The sequence below is a fragment of the Ahaetulla prasina genome, chromosome 1 (assembly GCF_028640845.1).
Source record: "Ahaetulla prasina isolate Xishuangbanna chromosome 1, ASM2864084v1, whole genome shotgun sequence".
NCBI classification, from domain to species: domain Eukaryota; kingdom Metazoa; phylum Chordata; class Lepidosauria; order Squamata; family Colubridae; genus Ahaetulla; species Ahaetulla prasina.
The window spans coordinates 4,110,548-4,124,799 of record NC_080539.1 but is presented as its reverse complement, the minus strand read 5'-3'; the positions used below and the strand labels follow the sequence as shown (position 1 = coordinate 4,124,799).

The 14,252-nt window shown below is 37.3% G+C and overlaps 1 protein-coding gene across 1 annotated transcript in view; it reads right to left on the bottom strand.

Annotated features, from left to right (window-relative positions):
- The window catches only part of LOC131188629 (transient receptor potential cation channel subfamily V member 2-like), a 99,937-nt gene that overhangs the window by 32,010 nt on the left and 53,675 nt on the right, over nucleotides 1-14,252 (bottom strand). The gene's annotated exons all lie outside the window — the stretch shown is intronic.

Here is a 14,252-nt window from a genome sequence, read left to right as displayed (position 1 = left end):
AACTTTTGTATGCTGAAGGAGGTAGATTGCAATTAAAATCATTACAGGTATTAAATGAAGAAGGGAGGAATTATACTTGGTTTCAATATGGGCAAATAAGTGCTAGATGGAAAGAAGATCAAAAAATTGGTATAATGCAAAGGGAGGAAAATTTAATAAAGCAAATTAGAAATCAGACCCAGGAGCATATAAAGAGATTGTATAATGTGTTGCTTGAAATAGATTCGGAAAAGGATTTGGTAAAGGACTGTATGATAAAATGGGCACAGAATATTCAGGAACCAATAATGTTGGAAACATGGGAGAAAATCTGGGTTAGAAATGTTAAGTTTACACAAGCACAGAATTTAAGGGAAAATTTTTATAAGATGTTTTATAGATGGCACTTAGATCCCAAAAAATTATCACGTATGTATCCTAATATCCAAGAGAAATGTTGGAGGTGTGATTGTGATGACGCTACATATTTTCATATTTGGTGGACTTGCAAGAAAATTAAGGCCTTTTGGATAAGAATTTGGTGGATTATTCAAAATGTACTGAAGAAGAAGATAAAGTTCCTGCCACAATTTTTCCTTTTGGGAATTATAACGGATTGTACAGGGACTGAGACTAAACTGATTCTGAATTTAATAACAGCAGCAAGACTGTTGATTGGACAATACTGGAAGAAAGAAGAGGTACCTACAATAGAAGAATGGATACTGAAAGTCATTAATTTGGCTGAGATGGCTAAAATCTCAGCTTTTTTAAAAGACAATACGCAGGAAAGATATTTAATTGAATGGAAAAAATGGATTGATTATCTACAAAACAGATATCAGATTAAGAAATATCAGATTGCCTTTGAATAATTAGAAAGTTATTTTAGGTAATGGGGAGGGGGTTGGGAGATGAAAAGATTTGGATGAGGTTAATTGGATTGGAAGGGAAAATTTTATTCTATGTTTGGTTTATGTATAACAATACCTTGTGATTGACCCAGGAAGCCGGGGAAGGAGGGGAAGGGGTTTTCTGGGAGGAGGGAAAAAGGAAAATTTTGTTTTTTTTTAAACTTTTTCAATTAAAAAAAAAAGCATTTTTAGAGTATTATAGTAAGTTATATACTAGGGATATGATTGATGATACAGAGATAGAAAGATATTTACAACAACAAAATATTTGTGAGCTTACAGAAAATCAAAGAGAAGAACTGAATCAATTAATTACTTCAGAGGAAATTTTGTTAGCAATTAAGCAACTTAAAATCGGTAAAGCACCAGGTACAGATGGTTTAACAGCTGTTTATTATAAAAATTTACAAAATGAGATGGTTGAGCCACTTAAAGAGTTATTTAATAAAATTCAAATGGGAGGAGATGTTCCCCCTTCATGGAGGACAGCCTTTATTTCGTTAATACCGAAGGAAGATCGAGATGGTATTAAATCAGAGAATTATAGCCTATATCACTTTTAAATACTGATTATAAGATATTTGCCAAGATACTTGCTAATAGATTAATGCCAGTGATGAATCAAATAATTCATAATGATCAGTCAGGATTTATTAAGGGTAGGCAGATGAGATATAATGTGAGGCAAATTGTAAATTTACTTGAATATTTGGAACGAAACAACCAAGTCTCAGGGGCGTTCTTTTTTTTGGATGCTGAAAAAGCTTTTGATAGATTGGATTGGCAGTTTTTATTTAAAGTAATAGAAAAAATGCAATTTGGGGATTATTTTATCCATGCAATTAAAGCAATATATCAGAAGCAAACAGCACAAATAATAGTAAATGGTGGGTTAACAGAAACTTTTAAAATTGGGAAAGGGACGAGACAGGGATGTCCCCTGTCTCCATTACTTTTTATTTTAACTTTAGAAATTCTTCTGAATAAAATATGTGGTTCCGATCGAATAAAGGGAATTAGAGTTAAACATCAAGATTACAGATTAAGAGCTTTTGCAGATGACTTGGTTGTTACTGTATCTCAACCAATATACTCAGCTACTGGTTTAAAAGATATAATTGGTCAGTACAGCAAAGTATCTGGATTTAATCAGCAAAAGACAAAGATGATAACTAAAAATATGAATATACAACAAAAAGAAGAGTTAGAAAGAATTACAGGTTTTGAAATCGTTAAAAAGGTTAAATATTTAGGAATATATATTACAGCTTCAAATGTCAAATTATACAAAAATAATTATGAGGTATTGTGGCAGAAGGTATGGAAAGAAATGGAGAGTTGGAAGAAGTTACAACTATCCCTGTTGGGAAGAATAGCGGCTATAAAAATGAATGTTTTGCCCAGGTTTCTATTTTTGTTTCAAATGATACCGGTGCTTAAGAATGACACCAAATTACAGGAATGGCAAAAGGGGGTTAATAACGTTGTATGGATGGGCAAAAAGCTAAGAATAAAATTAAAAATAATGCAGGGGAAAGGGGGGGTCTTAAAATGCCTAATTTAAAATTGTATTATGAAGCAGTTGTCTTATCATTAATTACTGATTGGATTAATTTGACTGAGGAAAGAGTTTTGAATATAGAAGGTTATGGTTTGTTATATGGGTGGCATGCCTATTTATTATATGATAAGAAAGTAGATAAAATATTTAAAAATAATATAATTAGAAATGCATTATTGAGGGTCTGGAGGAAATATCAATATAAATTAGATGGAAAGATTCCAATATGGGCAATCCCGAGACACATGATAGAAAATATAAATATATATATAGGTAGTTACCTATAAAGAACTTTGTATGGAAAAGGGGGAATTACAATTAAAATCCAGAGAAAAGATGGGGGAAGAAGGGAAAAATTATACATGGTTCCAATATGGACAATTACAAGCTAGATGGAAACTAGATCAAAAAATAGGTGTTAAGCAAACTGAGGATAATTTATTAAAACAAATGAGAGACCAAGGCCAACAGCATATTAAGAGGTTGTATAATATATTAGTAGAAATAGACTCAGAGACTGAACTGGTTAAGGATTGTATGATTAAGTGGGCACAAAATTTTCAGCAACCAATAATGTTGGAAACTTGGGAAAGAATTTGGGTGAGGAATGTTAAATTTACACAAGCGCAAAATATGAGAGAAAATTTTTATAAGATGTTTTACAGATGGCATTTAGACCCCAAAAAGTTGTCATGTATGTATCCTAATGTACAGGCTAAATGTTGGAGATGCGATTGTAAAGATGCCACTTATTACCATATATGGTGGACTTGTAAAAAAGTTAAAGCATTTTGGAATAAAATGTGGTGGATCATGCAGAATATTTTGAAAAAGAAGATTAAGTTTACTCCGCAGTTCTTTCTACTAGGAATAATTATGGATTGTACAGCTATAGAGACTAAATTTATTTTGAATTTAATAACAGCCGCAAGACTTTTGATTGCTCAATATTGGAAGAAAGAAGAATTACCTACAATTGAAGAATGGACACTCAAAGTATCAAATCTGGCAGAAATGGCAAAAATCTCTGCTTACTTGAAAGACTATACACAAGAAAAATATATTTTAGAATGGAAAATGTGGATTGATTATATTCAAAATAAGTATCAGATAAAAAAATATCGAATAGCATATGAGTAAATTTAGGAAATATTTTGTATTAGATATATTTCTGAAGGAGAGGGGAATTGAGAGTGTGATTAAGTGTGGAGTGACTAGAGATTATAATTTAGGAATTATTTTGGATTATGATTGTTAGTTTTGATATCCTTCATTTTGTTCTGGGAAGTCGGGGTGGGGGGTAAGGGGGAGGGGAACTGGAGGGGGTTTGAGGGTAGAGATGGAGTGATGGTTAATGTACAGGGATTATTGAAGATGTATAAATATAATTAATGTAGGGTCGGGTCTGCCCAGTTACCATTTTAGAACGGTGGGGAGGGAGAAAAGAGAGAGTAGGAGGTAGGAAAGAGGAGAAGAGGAAGGAAGAGGGGTAGAAGAGGGAGAAGGAGTGGAGGGTGGAGGGAGGAGAGGATGTAGATAAGAGAAGGAGAGGAAGGTTTGGAAAGTAAAAGAAGGTAGAAGAGGGAAGAGTGTTTAAAAGGGGGGTGGTGACTGGGCAAGCCCGACTAATTGTATATAACTGTACATTGGATGAATTATTTGATATGATTGTAAAAATAAAACTTAAAAAAAAAAAAAAAGAGCAGAAAAATGTTCCCGCTTTGCCGCCCTTATCGCCACTAGATAGGTCTGAATATGTGACCGTACTAGTGTTCGATCAGATTCGGAAGGGCTGGCCCTCCAAACGCTCTCCAGGCATTGTTTCCGGCGCTTCATCTCTCTCAGCTCCTCAGAAAACCGAGGAGCTGGTCGAGAACAGCGCCGGGTCAGAGGCCGCAAAGGCATGACGCGGTCCAAAGCCCCCGCCACCGTCCTTTCCCAGGCGGCGACCAGTTCTTCGGCCGAGCTGCGAGCTAGATCCTCAGGAATCGGCCCAAGCTCCATCAGGAACCTCCGTCAGGAACCTCTCCGGGTCCATCAGGGGCCTGGGACGGAACCATCGCACCGGCTCTGGCTCCCTGCGGCATGGGTTTGTGGTTCAAAAGTCCAGGTGGAGGAGAGAATGATCCGACCATGACAGGGGTGTGATAACTAAATCCCCCAATTCCAGATCATTGAGCCACTGTCCTGAGACAAAAATCAAGTCCAGCGTGTGCCCCCCATTGTGCGTAGGACCATTCACTAACTGGGTCAGGTCCAAGGCTGTCATGGAAGCCATGAACTCCCGAGCCGTCGATGATGCTTCGCCTACCGACAGCAAGTTGAAATCCCCCATGACCATAAGCCTAGGGGTAGCAACTGCCATCGCGGCTATCACATCGAGCAGCTCAGGCAGGGCTGCCGCCACGTGGCAGGGAGCCAGGTACGTGATAAGCAAGCCCACCTGCAACTCCTGGCTCCACTGCACAAAAGAGACTCACAACCGGCTATCTGCGGGATAGTGACCTCCCTCGGCTCCAGACTCTCGTTAATAATAACCGCTACCCCCCCACCCCTACCTTGAGCTCTCGGCTGATGAAATGCTCGGAAGCCCGGTGGGCACATCTCAATGAGGGGAACCCCCCCTTCTGTGCCCAGCCAGGTCTCCGTAATGCCCATCAGGCCTGCACCCCCCTCTTGAATCAGATCTAAAATGAGGGGGGCTTTATTCATCACGGACCTGGCATTGCATAGCATCAGCCAGAGGTCAAGGCTCTGAGGATTCCAGCCACCCGGGGAACGGAAAAAGACAGAGGGACCGGAGCGTGCAATCGCTTGTAAACAGCGAGGGCGCGCTCCCCGAACATGATATGGACCCCCGCTTCCGCCATATCTGCCCCTCCCATGAACTGTGCTGATTGAATAGCCCCCCTGGACTCGGGCACTAGCCTCCTCCCCCAATACAACCTCCAGACCTACCTTTATATCGCGAGCTCTTGCAAGGACTGGCCCCCTTCCCGATGGGTCTCTCCCACAACCCATCCTAACCCTCCCTCCCCTTAAAAACCCTTTAAAAGACTTAATTAAAAAACTCCTAAGGTTTGTTTCGCCGCATGCCACCTCTCGGGATTCCAAAATCCGTCATCAAGGTAGGCCCTCGATAGAGTAGAGGGCCACATCTGCAAGAGTTGTGCAGGTAGGTACATAATGTCTTGGAGGTAATGGAAAGTCCAGTCCCAGCCAGTCCAGATGGAAATATCCTCAACCGGGGGCAAACATAGATGATAAAAAGATGTCTAAAGTCAGGAGATCAAAAATACTTGCAATCCAGTAATTGTCCGCTCGCACTCATTCTGTCTGCTTAAAGAGATCCATGAAGATAAGACAATTAGCAGAGATGGACACTTTCTTCTTTTCCTGCTTTTGCAGGCACGCACTGAAGTCGGAGCATGGCAGGAATATTTATGGGACCGTCGACCCTTCAGGGCTCTGCTTAATTAAAAACAAAGCCTCTGGGGAGGTCTACCAACACTTCCCTGCTGCTCTTATCTTTTCCCTTTCATCCAGGGAAAGAGATTAAAGCCGGCTTTTCCTGGCTTTTACGATGTTCAGTGCGGAGCCCCTTTAATTAGGAGCTCAGCGAAGAGGTGGAGCCACCGGAAGCCTGTTCCTCCCCATCCAGACCTGTACGGCTTATGGATTTCTATAAGCAGACGGAATAAGCACGAGTGAACAACTACTGGATTGCAAGTATTTTTGATCTCCTGACTTCTACCTTTTAAAAAAGAGAAACTTTTTTTTCTTTGTTTTAATTGACTCTTAAAGATGGCGCCTGAACGGGAGTGAAAGTGACGAATGGAATTTCAAAGAGTCTGTGTAACTAAGAAGATAAGAAATGTTATGTGTGGATTTTAATGAAGTGAAGTGAGCTCTCCTATACTTAAAGGGGAAAAGAGAAGTTTCTAGACTTATATTTTGTGAATTTTAAAAACTGAAATGGCTACTAAACCACCTAAGATTGGGGGTAGAAGGGGTTCTGAACCAGCTTTAGAAGATCTGATTAAAGAGCAAGGGAAAGTGTCTGAAGAAAGGTTTAAGGAGATTATGGATAATAATGAGAAAATAAGAGAAGAAATAAAAGAGAATAATAAAAAAATAAGAGAAGATATCTTGATGGCTTTTCAAAGTTTGGCAAAAAGACTGGAGGTGGTGGAGGAGGAGGTGCAAGAAATTGTTCAGTCAAATCAACAAATAGAAAATAGAATGGGGGGAATGCAAATCAAATTGGACAAAAATGAAGATCAAGTGGTGGTGATGCAGTATAGAATGATGGAAGGAGCTCTGAGAATTAATAATAATAATAATAATAATAATAATAATAATAATAATAATAATAATAATAATAATAATAATAATAATAATAATAATAATTTAATTTGTATACCGCTTCTCCCGGAGGACTCAAGGTGAACAGGCAGATAAAATAAAGACAATACATTCAATAAAAACAATATTATAAAAAACTTATTCCAATAGCCTAAATTTAAAATACAATACAAAATATAAAATAAACCCCAATAAAATCCATATTTAAAACCCTATTAAGCCAGTCCTTAATTAGGGGTTTGAATGAGGACAAAGGGGAAGATTTAAAAAAAAATTTATCAGAAGCTCTGGCTGAATTTATTGAACTTGATCCACAAGAGGTTGCTTATCAAATTGACAAAATTTATAGAGTTAATTCTTGGATTGCTAGGCAAAAGAAACTTCCTAGAGACATTGTGGTTTATTTTTTGAAAAGAACAGTGAGGAATCAAATTTTGCAAGTTGCTTTTCAGAAAAACTTGAAAATAGGAGAACAGGAGCTGAAGGTTTTGAAAGAGATTCCTCCCAAGATGTTAAGGGATAGAAAGGACTTTACATTTTTCACACAAGAACTTAAGAAATACCACCAAGATGTGGGAGGAGCACAGCCGAAGATACGGGAGGACGATCTTCAGTTGATTGCTCAAAAGCTTCAGCAGCCCAGTAATGGCAAATAAAATCTTGACTTGGAATGTCAATGGTTTGAATTCAGCTCAGAAGAGAAGAAAAATATTTCATTATTTGAAACAATTTAAAAATGATGTTATTTGCTTACAAGAAACGCATATTAAATTATCAGATCAAAAGTACCTAATAAACTCAAAGTTAGGTAAACGTTTTGTTGCTTCAGCTTTGGAGAAAAAACATGGCATAGTGGTTTATTTGAGAAAAGATATACCAGCCAAGTTAATAGAGGCAGATATTCACGGAAGATATATTGCTATTGAACTTACAATAGAAACAAAAAGGACTCTCTTGCTTGGTATATATGCACCCAATCAGCAACAAGAAAAATTTTATAGAATGTTATATGATAAGTTGATTCTATGGGATTATAAATCGTGCATTATATTGGGAGATTGGAATGGAGTAATAGATACACGAAAGGACAAGAGAATTTCTTCCAAGAAGATACCTGCACATGCAAAGCTGCCTAAATCCTTTTTTGATATGATAGAAGATTTTGAGTTAAGAGATGTATGGAGACTGGAATTTGGAGGAAAGAGACTATACTTTTTTCTCTGATAGGCATCAATCCTTCTCACGTATTGATTTTATTTTAATTTCTAATGATTTGCTTTTTAGGGTGAAGAAAACTAAGATATTTCCAAGATGTTTGTCTGATCATAGTCCTGTTTGGATGGAATTGCAATATGGAAAAGAGGGTAGAAGAACTTGGAGATTAAATGAAAATTTGTTTAGATATCAGGATAATGTAAATCAATGTAAAAAGCAGATGAAAGAATTTTTTGATTATAATTTGAATAATGAAACATCGATAGAAATGGTTTGGGATGCCAGTAAAGCTTTTATGAGAGGTGTATTAATATATATTAATAATAGACAGAGAAATAAGCAACAAAGACAGCGTAGGTATTTAGAAGAGGAAATTTATAAGAAACAACAATTATTAATACATAACCCGCATGATCAAAAACTTAAAGATGCAATAAAGTTATTACAGAATCAATTTAATATGATAATGGCTGATCAGGTGGCAACAAATATACAATATGCCAAACATAATACTTTTTGTAACGCAAATAGACCTGGTAGGTGGTTAGCATACACTTTAAGGAAAAGACAAAAACAACGTACTATAGAAAAAATAGAATATAAAGGCAAAGAGAGATATCAACAGGATAAAATTAAAAAAGCTTTTTTAGAATATTATACAAATTTATATCTTAAAGATAATATATTGAATAGGGATATTGATAATTACTTGAAGGAATAGAAGACTAAAAATTTAACTTTAGAACAAACGGATGAACTGAATTGGCCTATAACCTCGGAAGAAATTATTTTGGTAATTAAACAATTAAAAATGGGGAAAACTCCTGGTACGGATGGGCTCACAGTTAGTTATTATAGGAATTTACAGGATGAGATGTTAGGTCCACTTAAGGAATTATTTAATCAGATACAACTAGGAGGGGAATTCTCATGGAGAACCTCTTTATTTCATTGATACCAAAAGAGGAACAGGATTGTTCTAAACCTGGGAATTATAGGCCAATCTCACTTTTAAATAATGATTATAAGATTTTGTTAAAATAATAGCTAATAGATTAATGTTGATTCTGCAGCGAAGAATTCATAATGATCAATCTGGATTTATAAAAGGGAGACAGATGAGGAATAATGTTAGGCAGATTGTTAATTTACTGGAGTACTTAGAAAAGAAAAATTTTATTCCAGTAGCATTTATTTTTCTCGATGCAGAGAAAGCTTTTGATCGATTGCATTGGGATTTTTTATTTAAATTAATAGAAAAGATGCAATTTGGAGATGGTTTTTTAAGAATAATTAGGGCAATTTATGGAGAGCAAACAGCACATATTATAATCAATGGTAGCTTAACAGAACCTTTTAAGATTGCGAAAGGAACAAGACAGGGATGTCCTTTATCACCATTATTGTTTATTTTAACTCTAGAACCATTATTGGATAAAATACGAGAAGTAAAGGAGATAGAGGGAATTAGAGTTAGACAATATGAATATAAGTTAAGAGCTTTTGCAGATGATTTGGTGATTACTTTAACAAACCCTATAAATTCTAGTAAATCTTTGTTGGAAATAATTGATCAATATGGGAATGTTTCAGGGTTTAAGGTAAATCAGAAAAGACAAAAGTGATAATAAAAATATGGCCAGACAACAGAAAGAAAAACTAGAGGAAATAACAGGATTTGAAATTGTAAAGAAGGTTAAGTACTTAGGGTTTATATTACATCAAATGTGAAATTGTATAAGAATAACTATGAGGTTTTATGGCAAAAGTTCAGAAGGAGTTGATTGTTTGGAAAAATTGCAATTATCTTTGCTGGGAGAATTGCTGCTATTAAAATGAATGTTTTACCTAGATTTTATTCCTCTTTCAGATGATACCAATAATTAAGAAAGATAAGAATCTTGAGGAATGGCAGAAGGAATTAACAAATTTATATGGGAAGGTAAAAAGCTAGGGTTAAAATGAAAATAATTCAAGATTCTCGGAAAGGGAGGTTTAAAATGCCTAATTTTAAATTATATTATGAAGCAGCTGCTCTCTCTGCAATAAGTGATTGGTTTAATTTAACAGAGGACAGAATTTTGAATATAGAAGGTTATGATTTGCTATATGGATGGCATGCATATTTAATTTATGACAAAAAGTGGATAAGGCCTTTAAAAATCATGTGCTAAGAAATGCCCTTCATGTGTTTGGAAAAATACTCTTATAAACTAAATTATAAGGTTCCCATATGGGCAAGTCCTAGACATACAATAGAAAATATAAACATAGAACAGAATCAGGAAATGATTACATATAAAGATCTTTTGTATACTGAAAGAGGTAATTTGCAGTTAAAATCTCTGCAAGTATTAAGAGAGGAAGGAAAATTATACTTGGTTTCAATATGAGCAACTACGTGCTAGATGGAAGGAGATCAGAAAATTGGTATAGAGCAGAACGAGGGAAATTTGGTAAAGCAAATTAGAAATCAGTCTCAGGAGCATATAAAGAGATTGTATAATGTGTTACTTGAAATAGATTCTGAAAGGGACTTGGTAAAGGACTGTATGATAAAGTGGGCACAAAATTTTCAGGAGCCAATATTATTGGAAACTTGGGAAAAATTTGGGTTAGAAATGTTAAATTCACGAGGCACAGAATCTGAGGGAAAAATTTTATAAAATGTTTTATAGATGGCATCTAGATCCTAAAAATTATCGTATGTATCCAGATATGCAAGCAAAATGTTGGAGATGTAATTGTGATGACGCTACATATTTTCACATTTGGTGGACTTGTAAGGACATAAAGGCCTTTTGGATAAAAATTTGGTGGATTTTACAAAATGTTTTCAAAAGGAAGATAAAGTTCCTGCCGCAATTTTTCTTGTTGGGAATTATTACGGATTGTACAGTAATTGAGACTAAATTGATTTTAAACCTAATAACAGCAGCAAGACTACTAATAGGACAATACTGGAAGAAAAAAGAAGTACCTACAATAGAAGAATGGATATTGAAGGTTGCCAATTTGGCTGAGATGGCGAAGATATCAGCCTTTTTGAAAGACAATACGCAAGAAAGATACTTAAAGGAATGGAAAAAATGGATTGACTATATTCAACATAGATATCAGACTAAGAGTTATCAGACTGTTTTTGAATGATTATGATGTATTATTCTTGATTGTTTTTTGGGGGAAGTTAGGAATTGATGATTGTAGGGGTATAATTAAGTTGGGATGAATTTTTTTTTAGCATATGTTTGTTTTATTTTTAACTATACCTTGTGCCCGTTCCGGGAAGCGGGGGAGGGGTTGTGAAGGAGGGAGAGGAGGGGAAAGGGGGAAAAAATTTTGTAAAACTTTTTGAATAATAAAAAAAAAAAGATGTCTAAAGATGGAAATGACCTAAAATGGTCTAAAATGGTCACCCCTTCAGCCGCCATCACCTGTCCGGCCTCCCCAGCATCCAATGACCCCAGGATAGAAGTGGGGGAAAAACCAGGGATGGAAATTGCGGCCTCAGCTACCGCAGAGTTCATTGGGGGGCCCCATGGTATCAAGACATCACTGACGACCCCCACCACCACCGCCAAACCGCCGCCACCAGTGTTGCCGGCACCGGCGCCATAACCATGGGCCACATCATCGCCCAGGCCTCACTCCCACCACCAGCCTCACTCAACACTCCTCCGCGCCGGCCAGCTGGTCCGACGGCTCTCAAGGGGCAGATGGTCCATGGGCTCTCACGGCCCACCGAGGTCTGCTGGGTCCTACGTCATTGCTGAAATTGGATATGTCTAGTTTACTGAAAAGAAGGATTGGGGATGACATGATAGCAATCTTCCAGTATTTGAGGAGCTGTCCCAAAGAAGATTTGGGGGTCAAGCTATTCTCCAAAGCACAAGAAGCAACAGATGGAAACTGATCAAAGAGAGGAGCAACCTGGAATTAAGGAGAAATTTCCTGACAGTCAGAACAATTAACCAGTGAAATAGCTTGCCACCAGAAGTTGTGGGTGCTCCATCGCTGGAGGTTTTCAAGAAAAGTTTGAAAAAAAAATTCAAGAAAACAAAACAAAAAGAAATATCTGCCACAATATTCTACCTGTCAATCAGACGTGGGTTTCAGCAGGTTCTGACCAGTTCTGGAGAACTGGTAGTGGAAATTTTGAGTAGTTTGGAGAACTGGTAGTAAAAATTCTGACTGGCCCCGCCCCCATCTATTCTCTGCCTCCTGAGTCCCAGCTGATTGGGAGGAAATGTGGATTTTGTAGTATCTTTCCCCTGGAGTGGGGTGGGAATGGAGATTTTGCAGTAAGCTTCCCCTGGAGTGGGGTGGAAATGGAGATTTTGCAGTATCCTTCCCCTGCCACGCCCACCAAGCCATGTCACACCCACCAAGCCACACCCACAGAACCGGTAGTAAAAAACTTTGAAACCCACCACTGCTGTCAATGACTACTTCAGCTTCAACCACAACAATCAGCCAGAACAATACATGAACACACAATAGATACAAACTTTATTTTATTTTATTTTATATTTACTTTAGTTCAGCATTCAATACCATCATTCCAGACATTCTTCTAACTAAGCTAAACCAGCTACAGGTACCGGAACAGACTTGTAAGTGGATCACAAGCTTCCTAACAAACAGGAAGCAGCAGGTGAAGCTAAGCAAGATCACATCAAATACCTGTACAATTAGCACAGGGGCCCCCCAAGGCTGTGTGCTCTCCCCACTTCTCTTCTCTCTGTATACCAATGACTGCATCTCCAATGATCCATCTGTTAAGCTACTGAAGTTCGCAGATGACACAATAGTGATTGGTCTCATTCGAGACAATGACGAATCCGCATATAGACGAGAGGTCGAACGACTAGCCTTGTGGTGCAACCAAAACAATCTGGAACTGAACACACTCAAAACCGTAGAAATGGTGGTAGACTTTAGGAGAAACCCTTCCATACTTCCACCTCTCACAATACTTGACAACACAGTATCAACAGTAGAAACCTTCAAATTTCTAGGTTCTATCATATCGCAAGATCTAAAATCGACAGCTAACATCAAAAACATCATCAAAAAAGGACAACAAAGAATGTTCTTTCTGCGCCAACTCAGGAAGCTCAAACTGCCCAAGGAGCTGCTGATTCAGTTCTACAGAGGAATTACTGAGTCTGTCATTTGCACCTCTATAACTGTCTGGTTCGGTTCTGCAACCCAACAAGAAAAACACAGACTTCAGAGGATAATTAGAACTGCAGAAAAAATAATTGCTACCAACCTGCCTTCCATGGAGGACCTGTATACTGCACGAATCAAGAAGAGGGCCGTGAAAATATTTGCAGATCCCTCGCATCCTGGACATAAACTGTTTCAACTCCTACCCTCAAAACGACGCTATAGAGCACTGCACACCAGAACAACTAGACACAAGAACAGTTTTTTCCCGAAGGCCATCACTCTGCTAAACAAATAATTCCCACAACACTGTCAGACTATTTACTGAATCTGCACTACTATTAATCGTTTCATAGTTCCCATCACCAATCTCTTTCCACTTATGACTGTATGACTATAACTTGTTGCTGGCAATCCTTATGATTTATATTGATATATTGACCATCACTTGTGTTGTAAATGTTGTACCTTGATGAACGTATCTTTTCTTTTATGTACACTGAGAGCATATGCACCAAGACAAATTCCTTGTGTGTCCAATCACACTTGGCCAATAAAAATTCTATTCTATTCTATTCTATTCTATTCTATTCTATTCTATTTATTTTGTCAAACACAACAGTATATATATATTTATTTATTTATTTATTTTGTCACAACATCATACAAAAAGATTATATAGTATATACACATATAAGCATATATAGGAAGAAGAAAAGAAAACAATAGGACAGGAACGGTAGGCACGTTTGTGCGCTTATGCACGCCCCTTATGGTCCTCTTAGGAATGGGGTGAGGTCAACAGTAGAAAGTTTATATAAGTTTAAGCATGAAATAACCATATGAATTGGATACAATCAAAGGGAACATTAGGACAGGAATGTTAGGCACGTTGGTGTGCTTATGCACTCCCCTTACAGACCTCTTAGGAAGAGGTGAGGTGAACAATAGATAATCTTTGGTTAAAGTTTTGGGGATTTTGGGAAGAGACCACAGAGTCAGGTAGTGCATTTCAGGCATTAACAATTCTGTTGCAGAAATCACAT